The following is a 17,011-nucleotide window of genomic DNA, read 5'->3' on the forward strand; positions in this document are numbered from 1 at the left end:
CCAGAGCTGACCATTGTTGTCTAAACAAGACAGAGCTTCTGTTTACAAGAAATATGGGTGATTGCTATCAAGTCAACAACCAAAGATGTCATCATCTGCCACAGATAATCATTATGCAATCAACTCTCTATTGGAGAATTTAAATGCAAGGCTAAATAGATAATACAGTGAAAGGAGAAAAGTAGTTAAGAAGTGCTAAAAGCAAAATTATAGCAGACAAGGCAAGAAAGAGTCATGAGTGTGGCAGGTTACTAGACCAAAAAGCAATAGATGTTTGATTCAAAAGGAACAGCAAAATTACTGGCTTCCTATATCTACTGTCTGGGTCATTAGAGTTGCTTATGGGTCACTGGAGCTATGTTTACGTTCTGAATGGTGATAAATGATTTTCCAGAGCTCTTTGATATCTTGCTCTTTTGACAGAGTGTCGGTTTCCTCTCTCCCTGACTTCCTCTGTTCTCTCAACATAAATACCACCATCTGAGTGACACAAGAATACCTGTGCCTCTTGAAAACTAAAAGCACTATTATAGAAGAGAGATATGAGTTGGACTACAATTCTTATACGAATCATTCATTCAATGAATATTTATTCACGCCTCACTGCGTGCCTTGGCTCTTGTGATAAAGGGTAAACAAGACAAAGTCTTTGCCCTCACAGGACTTCATTCAATTCTAGGAGAGAGATAATATTCAAGAATACATATAAATTAGTAAAATACTTTTCTGTAGGTGTGATGTTGAACATGACGATAATGATGAATATTAGCATATTAGAAACGTTCTAAGCATTTTTTCGTTGTTAATATATTTAGTTAAGATTTTAATGTAAGTATCCTGTGTTCCATTTTAAGGTGAGAAAATGAAGCACTGACGAAACGTATAAAAAAAAAAAGAATGAGGGAATTTTCAGTGAATGTTAGATAACCATTGATGTATGACTGTGTGAAAGAGAAAAAAATGCGCAAAAGGATAAAAGAGGATGTGGAGAGAGATTTATTAGACAGCGAGATGAGCAAGACTAAAGGCTATACACCTGCAATAAGTATGGCATTTTGAGGAATAGCTAGGAGGTCAAACTGGATCAAGTCCAGTGAGCAGGAAAAGAATGTAAGAGACTAGAGCTCACAGTTATGTAGTGAGAGATTATGTAAAGCTTCCTAGGCCATAAGAGGCTTAATAATTTTATTCTGAGGGCAATGGGAAGTCATAAATTGGAGAGGATGATGTGATTCAACTTTTAAAAAGATCATTCTGACTGCTGCATGGAAAACAGGGTCTAAGGGACCAAATTGGAAGCGAGAAAAAGAGTTAGTTATTAAGAAAGTATTGGCAATAGATAATGGTGTGCACTAAGGTGGAAACAGAAAAAGTGAATGGAAGTAATCAAATTCAGGGTATATTTGAAGATTTCCTCCAAAGTATTTATTGATAGACTGACTATGGGGTAGAAGAGAAAGGAAGCAAGGATAACGCTTAGCTTTGAGCATTAAAAAAACTGGTCAATAGCAACCCCTTTCACTGATGGGAGAATAGTGGGGAGAACCAGTTTTATACTTTCTTTTTTTTTAAGTGGGTAGAGGTGGGGTGTAGAATGACTAGAATTAAGAATTCTTTTTGAGGTATCTATTAAATATCTAAGTAAAAGTGTCAGATGGGCGAAAAACCAAAACAAAACATTTTCTTTCTAGACTACAGTCAATAGGATGATTACTAGACTTGTTTTTCTCACTATTTATGATGTTACCCATTTTCATTTATCCATTCACTCATTCAAGAAAAAATGTACAAATTATTTTAGGTACTGGGTAATGGCTTCAGATAGTTTTAGCCCTCTCCTCTCAGTTGAGCTTCGTTTCACCAACCATCCACAGTACATATTCATTAAGATACTTTACTAGTAATGGACCAAGCTAGATTTCTCTGTTCTAATTTGGACCATCTCTCCTGTTTTTCCAATGGCCATGCTGAACTATATCCAAGCCCTGTAAGGCCAGAAAAGAGCAAATATTAAAACATTCTCCCACAATCTGTTTTCTAGGAAATGGCTTACTACACAGAGCCAGCCTTCCCCATATGACTTAGATGAGACTCACAGTTGCCCCCTTTGCTTCTCTGACAAGGCCAGACACAGACCCTCCAAATCTCCATTCACTGCCTCATAAATTATTAGGTCAATGGTTTGGTCCCCTGATCAGTCAGAACAAAACACTTATTAGCCAAACTTTAGTTAAGATTCTTTCCTTCGACAGGTCGCTGAATTTTGGTCCACCCTCAGCTTGAGCCAGCATACAGCACCTTCTTAAGGGCCTCTTCCAAGAACAGATTCACTGCAGGGTAAACATTCCCGCATCTCCTACCCAGTCATGCTACCCTTTCATCTCACACTCAGTTCCTTCTAGCCTTGTTCACTCTCTCCTATAACATAAACTTCTTTTTGCCTGACCCTTCATACACTTGCAGAGCTTATGTTCAGAGTGATCTCCTTAACGCAATAGTTCTCCTCCTGTTTCAACAGTCTCTTCCTTCTCTTTGCAATAATCCTTTCAAACAACAGCTCTCCTTACCAAGTCTGGATTTATTTACTGGACATCAGACACTCCGACTTCAGTCTAAAAGATTTAGAGCCATCTTTGACTCACTATTTTCTCAACTATTATTTCTAAGTACTAACAAAATTCTATCTCACTTTTTACTCTAGAATGCACTTTGTTTTACCTTTTCACTCTCCACAAGGATTGGATATTATTGTCACAACACAAAGTGCCACAAAACAGGGAATCAGCCACTTGCACTAAAGAGTCTAACCATTTCACCCATCGCTCAACATTGCCAGTTGATTTTTCCTTAAGATCTCATCTTCTTGTGCTTTTCATAGCTAAATATAAAATATTCAAAAAACAACAACAACAATAATTTTTCCACCTTGTCTAGGAAGAAGTCCAGGAAAGAGAAAGCAGGTGGAACAAGCTACACTAGATTGAAATTTGGGTAATAGGTAAAGGGAGGAGGACTCAGGATACATGTTAAAGCATCATTGAAATGGAAGCCTTCTGAATCTAAACTAAGGACAAGGAAAATTGGAAGAAAAAAACAGGAGGATTTGAGAGTCTGAACTCCAGTTAAAGAAAAAACATTAAGAAAATTATTTTGAGAATTTCTTGGAGGAAGTTAGACCAAAATGGCAACATAGGAGGCTCCCGAACTCTTTTCCTCCCATTGACACATCAAATGTACAGCTACACACGAAGAAATTATCTCTGAAAGAAATCAAGATACTAACTGAGTGACTCCTACTCACTGGGCAAATGAGAAAATACCACATCAAAATGGATAGGAAAAGCTGAGACTCATTCTCACCATAAATCTCAACCCTGGCTCCAGGTCCCTAGGTTTTCCAGCCACAACCTAAGGGGCCAGTGGCTCTGTAAGCCTCCAGGGCTTTCATTCATGAGTCCCAAGGACTATAGAAAACTAAGAAGGAGTTAGTAACTAGCTATCTCCCCAGGGCTCAGCACAGAAGGAACAGACAAAATACCCATCTCCCAATCTTTCCGTGTAAGGGGTCCATCTGCGCTCTTTAAAAGTTGCTGCCTGAGGAGCAGGCTTCTAATTTAGCATACATCTAAGGGCTAGCTTTGATCCTCACAGGGGCTGAGGAGACCAACAGACATCCCTCACCCCCCCAGCCCCCATCTTCCTGTAGTGCAGGCCAGGGTACCCATATCTCAGTGGAAAGAGCTTATAATATGTCTGCACCACAGCTTTTATAGCTGCTGCCCAAGAAATGGGTCCCTGGATCTCTTGGCTCTGATAGCCGACAGGGCTTTCATTCACAAGCCCCACAGGGCTGTAGCAAACAAAGAAGCAGTTCTTAATGGGTGCAAGATCATCCTCCCCACCCCTGCCCCATGGCTATATATACACAGACCCAGGGCAGAAGGAGCAGGCAAAACGTCCTACTTCCCAGTTGCTTCCTGGAAGGCACTTAACTACAGACTTTCCCAGCTGCTGCTGGAGGATCTGGCTTCCAATCAGCCTGTATCCAAGTACTGAATGTGATCTGACCCTTTGGGACACTGATGGGTCTTCTCACATCCTCAATTACCGGGGGCCACAAAGACTTCAGCTTGGACAGTTACAAAGGTTTGAGAGACAACCAAGAGCCTGAGCTGATTGACGAGGTCCGTCTCCTACACAAGCCCACTCTGTCAAGACTGAGAGAGGGATTTGTTTTATCCAACGCTCAGAAACCAACAGAGAGGCAAGAAAAATACAGGCATGGAGGATTATGGTCTAAAAAAAAAGAACAAGATAAATCTCCAGAAACAGATCTTAATGAAACAGAGATAAGTCATTTATCTGATAGAGGGCTCAAAATAATAGTCATAAATATGTTTACTGAGTTCAGGAGAGCAATGCCTGAAAAAAGTGAGAATTTTAACAAAAAGACAGAAAATATAAAAAAAATGCCAAGCAGAAATCACAGAGCTGAAGGATACAGTAATGGAACTGAAAATTGAATAGAGGTTTCAACAGCAGACTAGACCAATCAGAAGAAAATGTACAGCAAGTCTATACTTATCAATAATTACTTTAAATGTAAATTCTCCAATCTGAAAACATAGAGTTACTGAATGGATTAAAAAGAAAAACAAGATTCAACTATATACTGCTTATAAGAGACCCATTTCAGCTTTAAGAACACACACAGACTAAAAGTGAAGGGATGGAAAAGATATTTCATGCAAATGGAAACCGAAAGAAAGCAGGGATAGCTAAAGTTAAATCAGACAAAACAGACATTAAGCCAAAGACTGCAACAAGGGACAAAGAAGGCCATTAAATAACGATAAAGAGGCCAATTCATGAAGAGGATATAACATTAGTAAATATTTATGCACCAACATAGGAGCACTTAAATATACAAAGCAAATATTCATCTATCTGAAGGGAGAAACAGACATTAACATAATAAGATTACGTAACTTCAAAAGTTGAAAGTATGCAATCTCGCTTTCAACAATGGATAGATCATCCAGGCAGAAAATCAATAAGGAAGCACTGGACTTAAACTACATGTTAGACAAGATGGACCTAACAGACATTTATAGAATATTCCATCTAAAAGCAGCAGAATACACATTCTTCTCAAGAGAACATGGAATATCTTCCAGGACAGATCATGTTAGGCCACAAAACAAGTCTTAATAAACTAGAGTCTAATAAACTTAGAATCTTAACAAACTAGATAAATGAAACTTAAGAGCTGGTTTTTTAAAAGATAAACAAAATAGACAAAACTTTGCTAGATTTACCAAGAAAAAAAAGAGAGAAGACTCAAATAAATAAAATTATAAATGAAAGAGAGGACATTACAACTGATGTCACACATATACAAAGGATCACAGGAGACTAGTATGAACAATTATAAGCCAGCATTTTAGAAACATAGAAGAAATGGATAAATTCCTAGAAATATACAACCCACCAAGACTGCATCAGGAAGAAACGGAAAATCTGAAAAGACCACTTACTAGTAAGGAAATTGAATCAGTAGTAAAAAACTTCTAATAAAGAAAAATATAGGACCAGACGGCTTCCCCAGTGAATTATACCAAATATTTAAAGACAAACTAATGTTAACCTTCTCAAATTCTTCCAACAGATAGAAGAGAAGGGTACACTTCCAAACTCATTTTTCAGTCAGTCCATCATTACTCTGAGACCAAAGCCAGACAGACATTACAAGAAAAAAAAGTTACAAGACAATACCTCTGATGAACATAGATCCAAAAATCTTCAACAAAATATTAGTAAAACAAATTCAACAGCATATTAAAAGGATCATACACTATGATCAAGTGGGATTTATTCCAGGATGCAAAGATGGTTCAACTGCCACAAATCTATCAGTATGATACACCACATTAACAAAACAAAGGATAAAAAGCATATGATTATCTCAATACAGTCAGCAAAGGCATTTGACAAAATTCAACATTGTTTCATGAAAAAAACTCTCAACAATCTAGCTATATAGAGAAAATACCTCAACATAATAAAGGATATATATAACAAACCCTCTAACACCACACTAACATCATACTCAATGGTGAAATGCTGAAAGCTTTTTCTCTAAGATCAGGAATAAGATAAGGATGCCCACTTTGCCATTTTTATTCAACATAACACTAGAAGTCCTAGTGAGAGCAATAAGGCAAAAAAAAAAAGAAATACAACGCATCCAAATTGGAAAGAAAAAAGTAAAATTGTCTGTATTGGCAGATGACATGATATTATATATAGAAAAATCTTAAAGATTTAATCAAAAAACTGTTAGAACTAGTAAACAAGTTCAAGGATAAAAAATCAATATTCAAAGATCACTTGCATTTTTATACACTAACAATTAACTATCAGAAAGAGAAATTAAGAAAACAATTCCATGTACAATAGCATCAAAAAGAATAAAATACTTAGGAATAAATTTAAGCAAGGAGGTGAAAGATCTATACACTGAAAACTATAAGACATTGATGAAAGAAATTGGAGAAGGCACAAACAAACAGAAAGATATTCCGTGTACTTGGATTAGAGGAATGAATATTGATACAAGGTCTATACCACCCAACGCGATCTACATATTCAAGGCAATCTCCATAAAAATTTCAATGGCATTTTTCATAGGAACAGAAGAAAAAAGTCCTAAGATTTGTATGGATCACAAAAGACCCTGAATAGCCAAAGCAATCTTGAGACAGAACAAATCTGGAAGAATAACACTTCTTGATTTCAAACTGTACTACAAAGCTATAGTAATGAAAACAGAATGAAACTGGCATAAAAACAGACATGCAGATCAATAGAAGAGAATAGACAGCCCAGAAATAAACGCATACATATATCGTCTATTAATTTTTGACCAAGGGGTCAAGAACATATGATGGGGAAACGATAGTCTCTTCAACAAATGGTGACGGGAAAACTGGAGTGTCACACCCAAAAAAAGGAAACAGGACCCCTATCTTACATCATATGTAAAAATCAACTCAAAATGGGTTAAAGCCTTGGACAGAAAACCTGAAACTGCATCCTTTCTTTTGTCACATTCCACACTCTTCATATGATTCATTAACCATATCAATTTAATAAAACTACAGGAAATACAAATCACAAGCTAGATCACAAAAAGAAAGAGAAGAAGTTTCTCCTATTTTTGCATTTTTACATGAGCATATTTTACAAAGACAGAAAGAAAACCATGAATATTATAAACCTATAAGGTCACTCCATTTTCAGATTTCTTTCTCAGTAGGTAACTACTGTAGATATTTTATTGTAATTCAAGAAACAGAAAAAGTAGAACTTTTAGAAATAGAAAAAACAAGATATTTTTTGTCAAACGCTAAAAATATGAAATATAAGGATAAGATTTGTTTAAAGTAAAACTTTTCCTTCTAAGGATTCAAATTGATTTCTTTCTGGGATCCTTCATTTATTCATCAAATATTCATTCAGCATATATATACTGAGGACTTAAAATGTTCCGGGAACTATTATAGGGGTTGTATGATTCAGAGAACAAAACAAAGATCTTGCTTTCATGAATCCTAAATTATAACTGGAGAAAATAGACACATACACAACATATACACGTGTACATACACACTCCCATTTAATAAAATGGGTAATCTAATGGTGATCTGTCTATGGAAGGATATAAAACAGGCAAGACAGCAGAGAAGGGCAGGACAGTGGAAAATGGACAGTTGTAATTTTAAATAGTTAAATAGAATGGTTAGAGAAAGTCTTCTTTGAAGTGACATTTGTTTGAAGTTCTGAAGGAAGTAATCAATGAACCACACTCAGTCTGTGGGAAAAGCAGGCCTTGGTGACTCTAAGGCAGGTATATGCTTACTGTGTTTGAAAGAGCAGAGTGAGATGGGGGTGGAGACGCAGCTGTTTTGGTGGAGAGGAAATGGAAGTTGAATAATTTAGGGCTTTTGCAGGTCACTGTGAGGTCTTTGGCCTCTGCCCTGACTGTGATAGAAGGGATCTGAATATTCTGAGCAGAGGAACACCAGGCGCTGACTTTTGCTCCTCTGCATCACTCTAGGTGCCAATAGGGACACAAGACCAAAAGTAAGGACATCAGTCTGAAGTTTTAAGCTGCAAACTATTCTCAAACCATCCTCAATCTGTACGAGTTGAGAAATGGAAAAATAAAAGCTTCTCATTACTCTCTATATGGGGAACAATGAATATATTACAGAAAGTGTTCAGCGAGTATGAGGTAGCTAAAAAAAATTTCCCTGGAAGAAAGCTCCGGGCTGCGCCTTTCATCATTGCCCTAACTCTTTCGCTATATAAAACTTCACACACATTCTCCTTAAGTAGGTGTAAAATGCACGTATTTCATTCTGTCTATTGTGTTCACCTTTTTGTTTAAGAGAACATAAGTATTAAGCTTCAGTTATTCTCTTTTCATCTTTTAAAGCTTTGTGTATTAAGCACAATCCATACTTTGTATCACACATCAAAACAATTAATGTACAGTACGGAATTATAGAGTTGAACATAAAAAGAACTTCATCTCCACTGATGTACAATATATGCAAAACTTCCATTTGAACTAATGCAATTCATTCATGGGCTCTGTGAAGAGATAATTTTCAGGACCTTTTAGAAGATTTCTCAGAATTTGTATATAGCTCCATTTTTCTATATGACTATTGACTTTATTGCTTAATTGGTTTATAAGAGAGCTTAAAATTGACCTGACCACAAAACCCTTAACATTTCCATGTGAAACAGAGTATCTTCAGACATAGCGTCTGTAAGACTAATTGCTAAATGTCTTACTTTGACATAAATGACTTACTTCTGTTCTTGTGATTTTTTTCTTTCTAATCTTCCACTTAGCACTCACAGTCCCCAAATATTTACTCTCTTCAATCCTGTTAGTTTCAATGCCCTCCTTCTAATACCAGCTCATTTTGGATGGCCATCTATGGATAAGGAACCTTACTAGATACTACAGGAGACTTAAAAAAAAATGATAGAAACACCCCGATGGAATTTGTAATCAGTTACTTGAATGCAAATCTGGGTAAAGTAACTGTTATATTCAAGACATGGGCTTAGAAATTTCTCTAGAATAGATAATCACTGAACTGGAAGTGAAGAAAGAGTAAGAGGCCAATAATCAGACAGGATGAACTCGTCATCCCCCACCCTAAAGATAACATATCCCTTTGATGTTCTGTTTGAAATATATATTTCTAAACAATCACAACCACCTTTGTATTTGTAATTCTGAAAACAACTTTGATTAAGCCATTATTTTTATTTATTTAAAACACACTTTTGCTGTACTTGTTATATACCAGGTACTATTCTAACAGTTTTATATATATCCACTCATTAAATACTTGTAACAGTTTTCTGAGGTAGGTACTATCTTGACCCCGTTTTACAGATGAGTATGTATGTTCTACACCTGCCCCCCTACAGCACATTCTCCACCCAGCAAGAGAGCCACTCAGGGCATACGCTTCCCTTGTTTTAAACTCTCCAACAAGCTTCCCAAACCAACTAAAAGAAAATCCAAAGTGATCTATAAAATATTACATAACCTGATGCCTGTCTAATTCTCTGTTCTTTTCTTCTACCATTCTCTTTAATCCCTAAACTCTGGCCACGTTGGCCTTCCTTCTGTACCTGCACACACCAATCTCATTCTCCCCTTAGGGGTTTTTACTTACTCTTTCCTTTGGCTGCAATGCTGTCCTCACCATGTTGTCCCGGCTGCAGCGGTGAGAGCCCCAGAGGTCTTTCCTGAATGCGGCTGCACAAGCATCGGAGATCTGTCTGAAGAGTGAGCCTCAGCGCGGAGGTGACCCGCGCTAGCAGCACCCGCGCAGAAAACACACAAACACAGGGGTTCATGTGCTACGCCGACGCTGGCTGGGGCCGTGGAGCCAAGGAATCTGACTTTGAAAGCCGGGCCTCCCATTCCCAGATGTGAGCCGGTGAAAAGCGAAGATGGTGCAGCAGATGGACCAAGAGCCCTGGAAGCTCCCACAGTCTGGACAGAGTAACCAAAGGATGGGTCCAAAGTCAGCTTCGGAATCAGAAGCAAAAGATCGCTGGCTTCAGAGGCCTCCCCAGCTTCACCTGGGAGGTGGTGCAGAGAATGGGCCTCTTCCCCATTCTGGAAGACTTCCAGCCCATGGAGCACTGTACCCTGGACTACTGCTCTGAGGGGGGCCATCGACACACCTGGAAAACGGCTGGCTGTTGGAGGAGCGGCTGGTGAACCTCAACCTCCCGTCGCCCGCCATGCTGTCAATGGCCTGGCGGACCCCGGCAACCTGGTGGCCCCGTCTGGTGTTCCCGAGGCCTTGGTGGAAGGTGTGATGGGCCCCAGAAGGGGCATCCTGTGCCAGGAGCTGGAGGTGGCCGTTCCTTTCCCCGCAGCTCTCTGCTTGGGCTCACCAGGGGAAGCACGCCCTCCACTGCAGACACGTGGAGGCCTGCCGCCAGAGCGCCACCTTCTGCGAGCTGTCGGCAGAGTTGTGTCCTGGCGAGAGGTTGCAGGAACCTAACTCGGGCAGGAGCTCCTGCAAATCTCTCTCTCCTTTCAACGGAGGCTCATGGGAGCTGCCTCCCTGGGGGCAGGAGCTGCCGCTGGACCTAGGCAGGGCGCTGTCTCCAGAGTTGACCATTCGCCAGGATGAAGAGGGAACAGCTCAATTGCTAGGGCCTCTTTTCCCAGCTCGTCAGGTTTTAAGAGAACACCGCTCCATACGCTGATGCCAGGGCAGTGTGAGCCTTGCCTGAGAGCTGGTTTTGATGGGAGTCTGAGTCGGGTCAGTTCCCTTTGATCTGCATCATGGCCACTTGTTTGGGTTATTTAATTTGTCACAGTTTAAGGGCAGTAGGATAATTTGAGCTGAAAAATGCTGTACCTCTTAAGAAAAAGAAAAATCCATCACCAAGACCTCAATGAAAATTCTAACCTGCAGGGAGATTCTTGGTTTATATAATCGAAGTAGACTTCTCCAAATAATCACTTTCTATTTCATTCTTCCGTATAAAATACTTAAACGTTCTTAACAAAATAATTGAATGTTTCTCAAATACTTGTTTCTATGATCCTAGTCCATCTTACCCTACTCTAGTGTTTTAAGCTTGTTCAGGGCAGAGACCTTATTTATTCAGTTCCACAAAACCCCTTGTGCCTGTGAGAGCACCCGGCAAAGAGTAGGCTCTTGGTAAGTAGCTGCTGAGTAACTGATTGGATGTATAAACTTCAAATCCATTTTTAAAACTGTAGGTTGCTATACAACTTTCCACACTTCATAGTCCATAAACAATTCAAAAATGATTACTTGATTTTGAACCTTTGTTATGAGTTAACATGTTCTCTGTTTAATAGTATTCTGGAAAAAGCAATTTTATATCTAATAATTATTAACTGATTGTTACTTCCATGCACATTCCTATGGTCAATATCAATCACTTAGTTCTTAGAACAATAATACTTGTTAAATATTATTGTGGATGGAGAGCCTCAGTCTGAGAGAGGTAAAGTATTGTCCAAGAAACCACAGGCGAGAAAGCAGAGTTATGATGCAAAATAAGCATCAGCTATTATAACACATTCAGTCTAAGTTTCAGCAGGGTCTAGATGACCCTGTTTGACTTTCTCTTCAGGGTAAATATTTACTATCAAGATTTCTCATAGTAACTTGCTTTTATCATTGGCATTAGTGTCCTAAGAAAAGGCCCTTAAATATCAAACACATGTGTTTAGCAGTTACCACCTGGGATCCCTCTTGTCTAATTCCCTTATAGGGGGCCTTCCAGGCCATGTGTTCCAGATTGAGTAGCTTTAAGAAGGAAAGCTGCTGAACCACATCTGACTTTACACTAGCAAGAAATAAACCTGCATTTTATTATATGACTGCGATTTCTTGATTAATTTACCACAAAACTATAACATGGTCTAGCCTATTCTAATAACACTGGCAAATTGTAATTTTGGAAAATATGCAATTATTTTCTAAAATCTGTTATGTCTATCTAATACAGCCACATAATAGCATGAACAGTTGATAGTTTTTGAAAATATGTAATTATTTTCTAAAATCTGTGTAATGCCTGTCTAATAGAGCCACATAGAGCCATGTCTAATAGAGCAGGCAAATTAATTAGTGAACGGTATTATAGATTTCCATCCCTTCTATTCATAGTCTCTTGGCCAAAATTAGTGACATGGCTCCAACCTACCAGTAAACAAAATTAAGCAAGAACATTAAATGTGTGATACTGAGCTCTAACTTTCTTTTGCAGTTCTAACAGCCAGAGTGTTGTATTCTTAGAGGAAATTCTATAGACAAACGTTGACTCTAATTGTATTTCACTAGGCATAAAACCTTCAAGTAAAATTCTGAAATATTTTTTAAATCATCTAATAGAAAAATATTTCACGTAAAAATCTACCTCAATGTTTTCTTAGCTAAAGATTATCCTTAGCTCAACAAGCATTTTTTAACTATCAGGGAGAATAATGTAAAGATCTGGATAGTGAATGAAATGTATACACTTCAATAACCACATTTCCAGTTAGAAGTAATTGGAGGGTTGCAATGAAACAGCACTCGTAATTGAGCAACAGTCATTATAAGTCAACTTGGCTTGAAATTGGCACATCTAAAATAATAGTTCTATGAATTTAATTATTACCACATGGAAGAGTACAAAATTGTCATGCCTGACTAAAATGATATTTGTGCCGATAAAAACAGTTTGTCTCAATTTTGGTGTTTCTGTGCCTATTTAATATATTTTGAGTAGCTACAATGTACAGGTCTTAAAAATCAAAATTATAAATATCTTTGATATGATTAGCAGATGTCATTTTTTAAAAATCAGGAATTTGTTCAGTGGAGCAAAGACAATTTAAGATGCCATGTAAAAAAAAGAATGGATGATTGTCTTCATCAGTTAGAGCTGCTATAACAAAAATGCCACAGACTGAGTGGCTTAAACAACAAACATTTACTTCTCACAGCTCTGGAGGCTAAGAGTCCAAGATCAAGATGCCAGCAGACAGTATCTGGGGAGAGCTCTCTTCCTTGTGCATGGATGGCCATCTTCTTACTGTGTCCTCACATGGTGAAGAGAGAGAGCTCTGGGCTCTTCATCCCCTTGTGAGGGCACCAATCCCATCAAGGGGGCTCCACTCCCATGACCACATCATAACTTAATTACCTGCCCAAAGCTCCACTTCCAAATAACGTCACGTTTGGGATTAGGCTCCAAAAATGAATTTTGGAGGGACACAAACATTCAGTCCATAGCAATGATGCAAGTACACAGGATTTGATTTTCCTTTCTTTTTATAAGAACAAAATGAAAGTGCTTCTATAATTTTATTCCTTTGAAAAAACACAAAAAGCAACAAAGCATAATTTATTTTCATATCCAAGAGTTTCCTAAGGAGACATGGCAATTAAAGTTTGTGTTACGGTATCTTTGATCATAAAAAGGACAGTAGGTAAAATCCAAAAATTTCTGAATAAATTGGACTTTAGTTAAAAATAACGTATCAGTTTTGGTACATTAATTGTGACAAATGTATCATACAATCATGCAATAATAGAGGAAAGTGGGTGTGTGGTATATGGGCACACTCTGTATTATCTTCAAAATTTTTCTGTAAGCCAAGCTATTCTAAAATACGTTTATTTGAAAAAATAATTCATAACTTAATCCTGAAAATAGTATTTCTTCAAATAACAATTATTTCTATCTGAAAACAAAATTTGCCTTTTTCTACCCAAATATCATGTTCTGATGTTCTCGATAGCAATACTTTAGTGTTTTGTAATTCGAAAGCTCATAAGGTCAAACAAGATTTAAAATCTCATAGAATATAGTGAAAACAACACTTACGAATATAGCATTGCCTGTATCCTTCAAAATGACATACTTAAAAAAATAATGTGCTATAATTTCAATGTATACTATTTGACCACAGATAGACTAATATTTGCCTTTTTTCCACAAAAAACCTCTCAACAAGGATCTCACATTGGTTGATAGTATAAAATAAAGGACAAATAGTTATCAGAGGAACGATTTGATTGACATGTGTTGTTGGTTAAATATAATTAAAAACGAAATTTCCAGGGCCGGCCAGGTGGCACAGCAGTTAAGTGCGCACGTTCCTCTTAGGCGGCCAGGGGTTCACCCAGTTCAGATCCCGGGTGTGGACATGGCACCACTTGGTACGCCATGCTGTGGTAGGCGTCTCACATATAAAGTGGAGGAAGATGGGCACGGACGTTAGCTCAGGGTCAGTCTTCCTCAGCAAAAAGAGGAGGATTGGCAGCAGTCAGCTCAGGGTTAATCTTCCTCAAAAAAAAGAAAAGAAAAGAAAAGGAAAATGCCTTTAAAATTTAAAAAAATAAATAAATAAATAAAAACGAAATTTCCTCCCATCCCTGATAACCTCCACAAAGGTAGAAGAGAAAGAAACAGTTTTCTTATTGAATAAGCATTCAATTAGAATATGATGCACATCGCAGGCAATCTGCTAAAAAGATTGCAAAGACAGAAAGCTGTCTCACCCCTTGAATAGCCAAGCATGTACAACCCATTACAAGCATGTTTGAACAATAAACGATATCCAGTCTTTAAGTAAGAAAACTTACCAGCATGTCACACATTGTTCATCCTAAATTCACCTGGCAATTGGGTGACCATCTGTATTACGACTGTTGGTTTTCTCCAAAGGAAAAATAAGCTCGTATCTTTACAACAGGAGATAGTTTTGGAATGAGACACCCAGAAATTTAGCCTCCTACTCTGTGACAGAAACAGAAATAGGGGCGCTATCTTCCTTGATTACTTTTCAAAGATATGTTCCTCAGGTCCTTGAGAAAGACATTCCCGGGTCATAACCCTGGCAAAAGCCTTGTTTAGCTTTTAAAGGGATTCACATACATTTTAAAGAGATAGAGAAAGCACTTAGTTATAAGTTTTCTAAAGTAAATGCTTAAGAAAAGGGAGGAAAGGAAGTCTGCCCCATTATTTTCGACAGGAAGAATTGAGCCTCTTATTTTTAATTTGTTTCTGCCCTTACGGTATCCACATGCACTTGAACTGTTTGAATCATCACTCTCAGAAATATGAGGGGAAACTCGGAAGCAGCACAGGAGATGCATGCAGCTCAGTTGACTTTGGAGAAGAAATAGGAGTGAGTTAGAGGCAAATTATTTCAATGTTTAAGTTACAATGATATATATGGCTATTGTAACAATAGATTGAAAATAAAAATAATTACCTCTCTTAAGTATGATGTTCTTGAAAATATATAATTATTATGGCAAAAATTACTGCCCTGGGGTTCTAATTATAAACAAATTAGTTAACTGAGATTTCAATACCAGAAGTCCTTCACTGAAAAGTTTTACTCCTGTTAATTTTTTTGTAAATTTATTCCAAAGTGTAAAATATCTACAGGACACTGTATACTTTGCTTATTATTTTAATGTTAGTGTGCCTATGTAACCAGGTTAAAATACAGAACACTGTCAGCACACTATTTCAAAAATCTTTACTCGCCCTAAGTTTGTGATACTCTCCTAGAAGCTTTACTGTTTTACATTTTACATTTAGATCTATAATCTATTGGGAATTGAACAAGATTATTTTTTCCTATATGTATATTTGAATGATCCATCACCATATATTGAAAAGACCATCCTTTCCCTCATTCACTACATTACAGTGATAATTTTGTTACTAATCAGTTGACCACGTATAGGAGGGTCTGTTTCTGAGGTGTGCGTGCATTTTGCTCTTTAGTTTTTGTTTTCCTGTTTCTTTGGTCTACGCATTTAAACCTGTACAAATACCACAAGGTCTAAAATACCATGGTTTTATAAGAAATCTTGACATATGGCACTTTAAGTCCTCTAAGTTACTTCTTCTTTTTCAAGCTTGATAATTCTAGGTTGAAATGATTTCACCTCATAAACATTCTGTTATATCAATCACCATATTTTCCTCCTCTAGGTATGCTCCTTTCCTCACTGGGTTAGTGTTATGGAAAGTTGTGATGGCAATAGGAATAAGGACATGGTGAATGTTGAGGGTTGTTGATAGATCTTTGCTAACCTCTCCTAAGCGTGTGTATACTATTATTTGATTGATTAAAGTATTTACTGAGAGCAAGACATTTTTCAAAATGGTTTTTCAGCTAGTTAGAGATATAACAAGACCTCTCTGTGACTTAACTTCAGTCAAGTTCTTCTAAGCCCTCTAGGCCTTGACCTTGATATCTGTCCTTGTCAGATCTGCATTGCCTAGTTTTAGCAAGAATCCTGCTAAAACAGTTTAGCCAAAATTTCACATCCTTGAATCTTAGCTGATCCAATTTCTCATCCATCCCATCCACCAGGTGATATTTGATAACCCTGGCCTACCCTTTACAAGAATCCTGTTTAAAACAGAATCGTCACCACCACCCCGGATGTTTCCTCTTAGAAATTTTCCATCCACTGATTCACACCCTGCTCCTTGTCTATAAATCCTTTCTCGTTGATGTTGTATTTGGAATTGAGCCAAGTTTTATACTGCGATCGCTTTGCCCTGTTACAATAGTTCCTGAATAATAGCTGTTTTTACCACTTTACTGTTCAGTTCTGGTTTTCTCCAACAGTTATGGTGCCGTGACTTGGACAGGATCAGATTTGCCATTGAATCCCTGGACCTTTTACCCAGGATTCCAAGTATACAGCTTTAAAGTTTTTGTCTTTATTCCTGGCTGATTGATCAGGTATCCACTGGGGAGTCCGACTCCTAAGCCAGTGCTCTGGATGACAGTCCACTGAAGCACAGTGAGGACAGATTTTGATTCTTAAGGTTCTGAGTACACTCTCTGAAGATGGATTACAGACCCAGCTTCCTTGTTTCTTGGCTCATTGTTTCAAGT

At 37.7% G+C, this 17,011-nt stretch overlaps 1 pseudogene; it reads left to right on the forward strand.

The window, feature by feature from the left end:
• Positions 1 to 4,082: 4,082 nt before the first annotated feature.
• On the forward strand, positions 4,083 to 10,742 carry LOC100060031 (alpha-ketoglutarate-dependent dioxygenase alkB homolog 4 pseudogene; annotated as a pseudogene).
• The last annotated feature ends 6,269 nt before the right edge of the window (positions 10,743 to 17,011 follow it).

Source organism: Equus caballus, chromosome 5 (genome assembly GCF_041296265.1).
Source record: "Equus caballus isolate H_3958 breed thoroughbred chromosome 5, TB-T2T, whole genome shotgun sequence".
In the NCBI taxonomy this organism is placed as follows: Eukaryota; Metazoa; Chordata; class Mammalia; order Perissodactyla; family Equidae; genus Equus; species Equus caballus.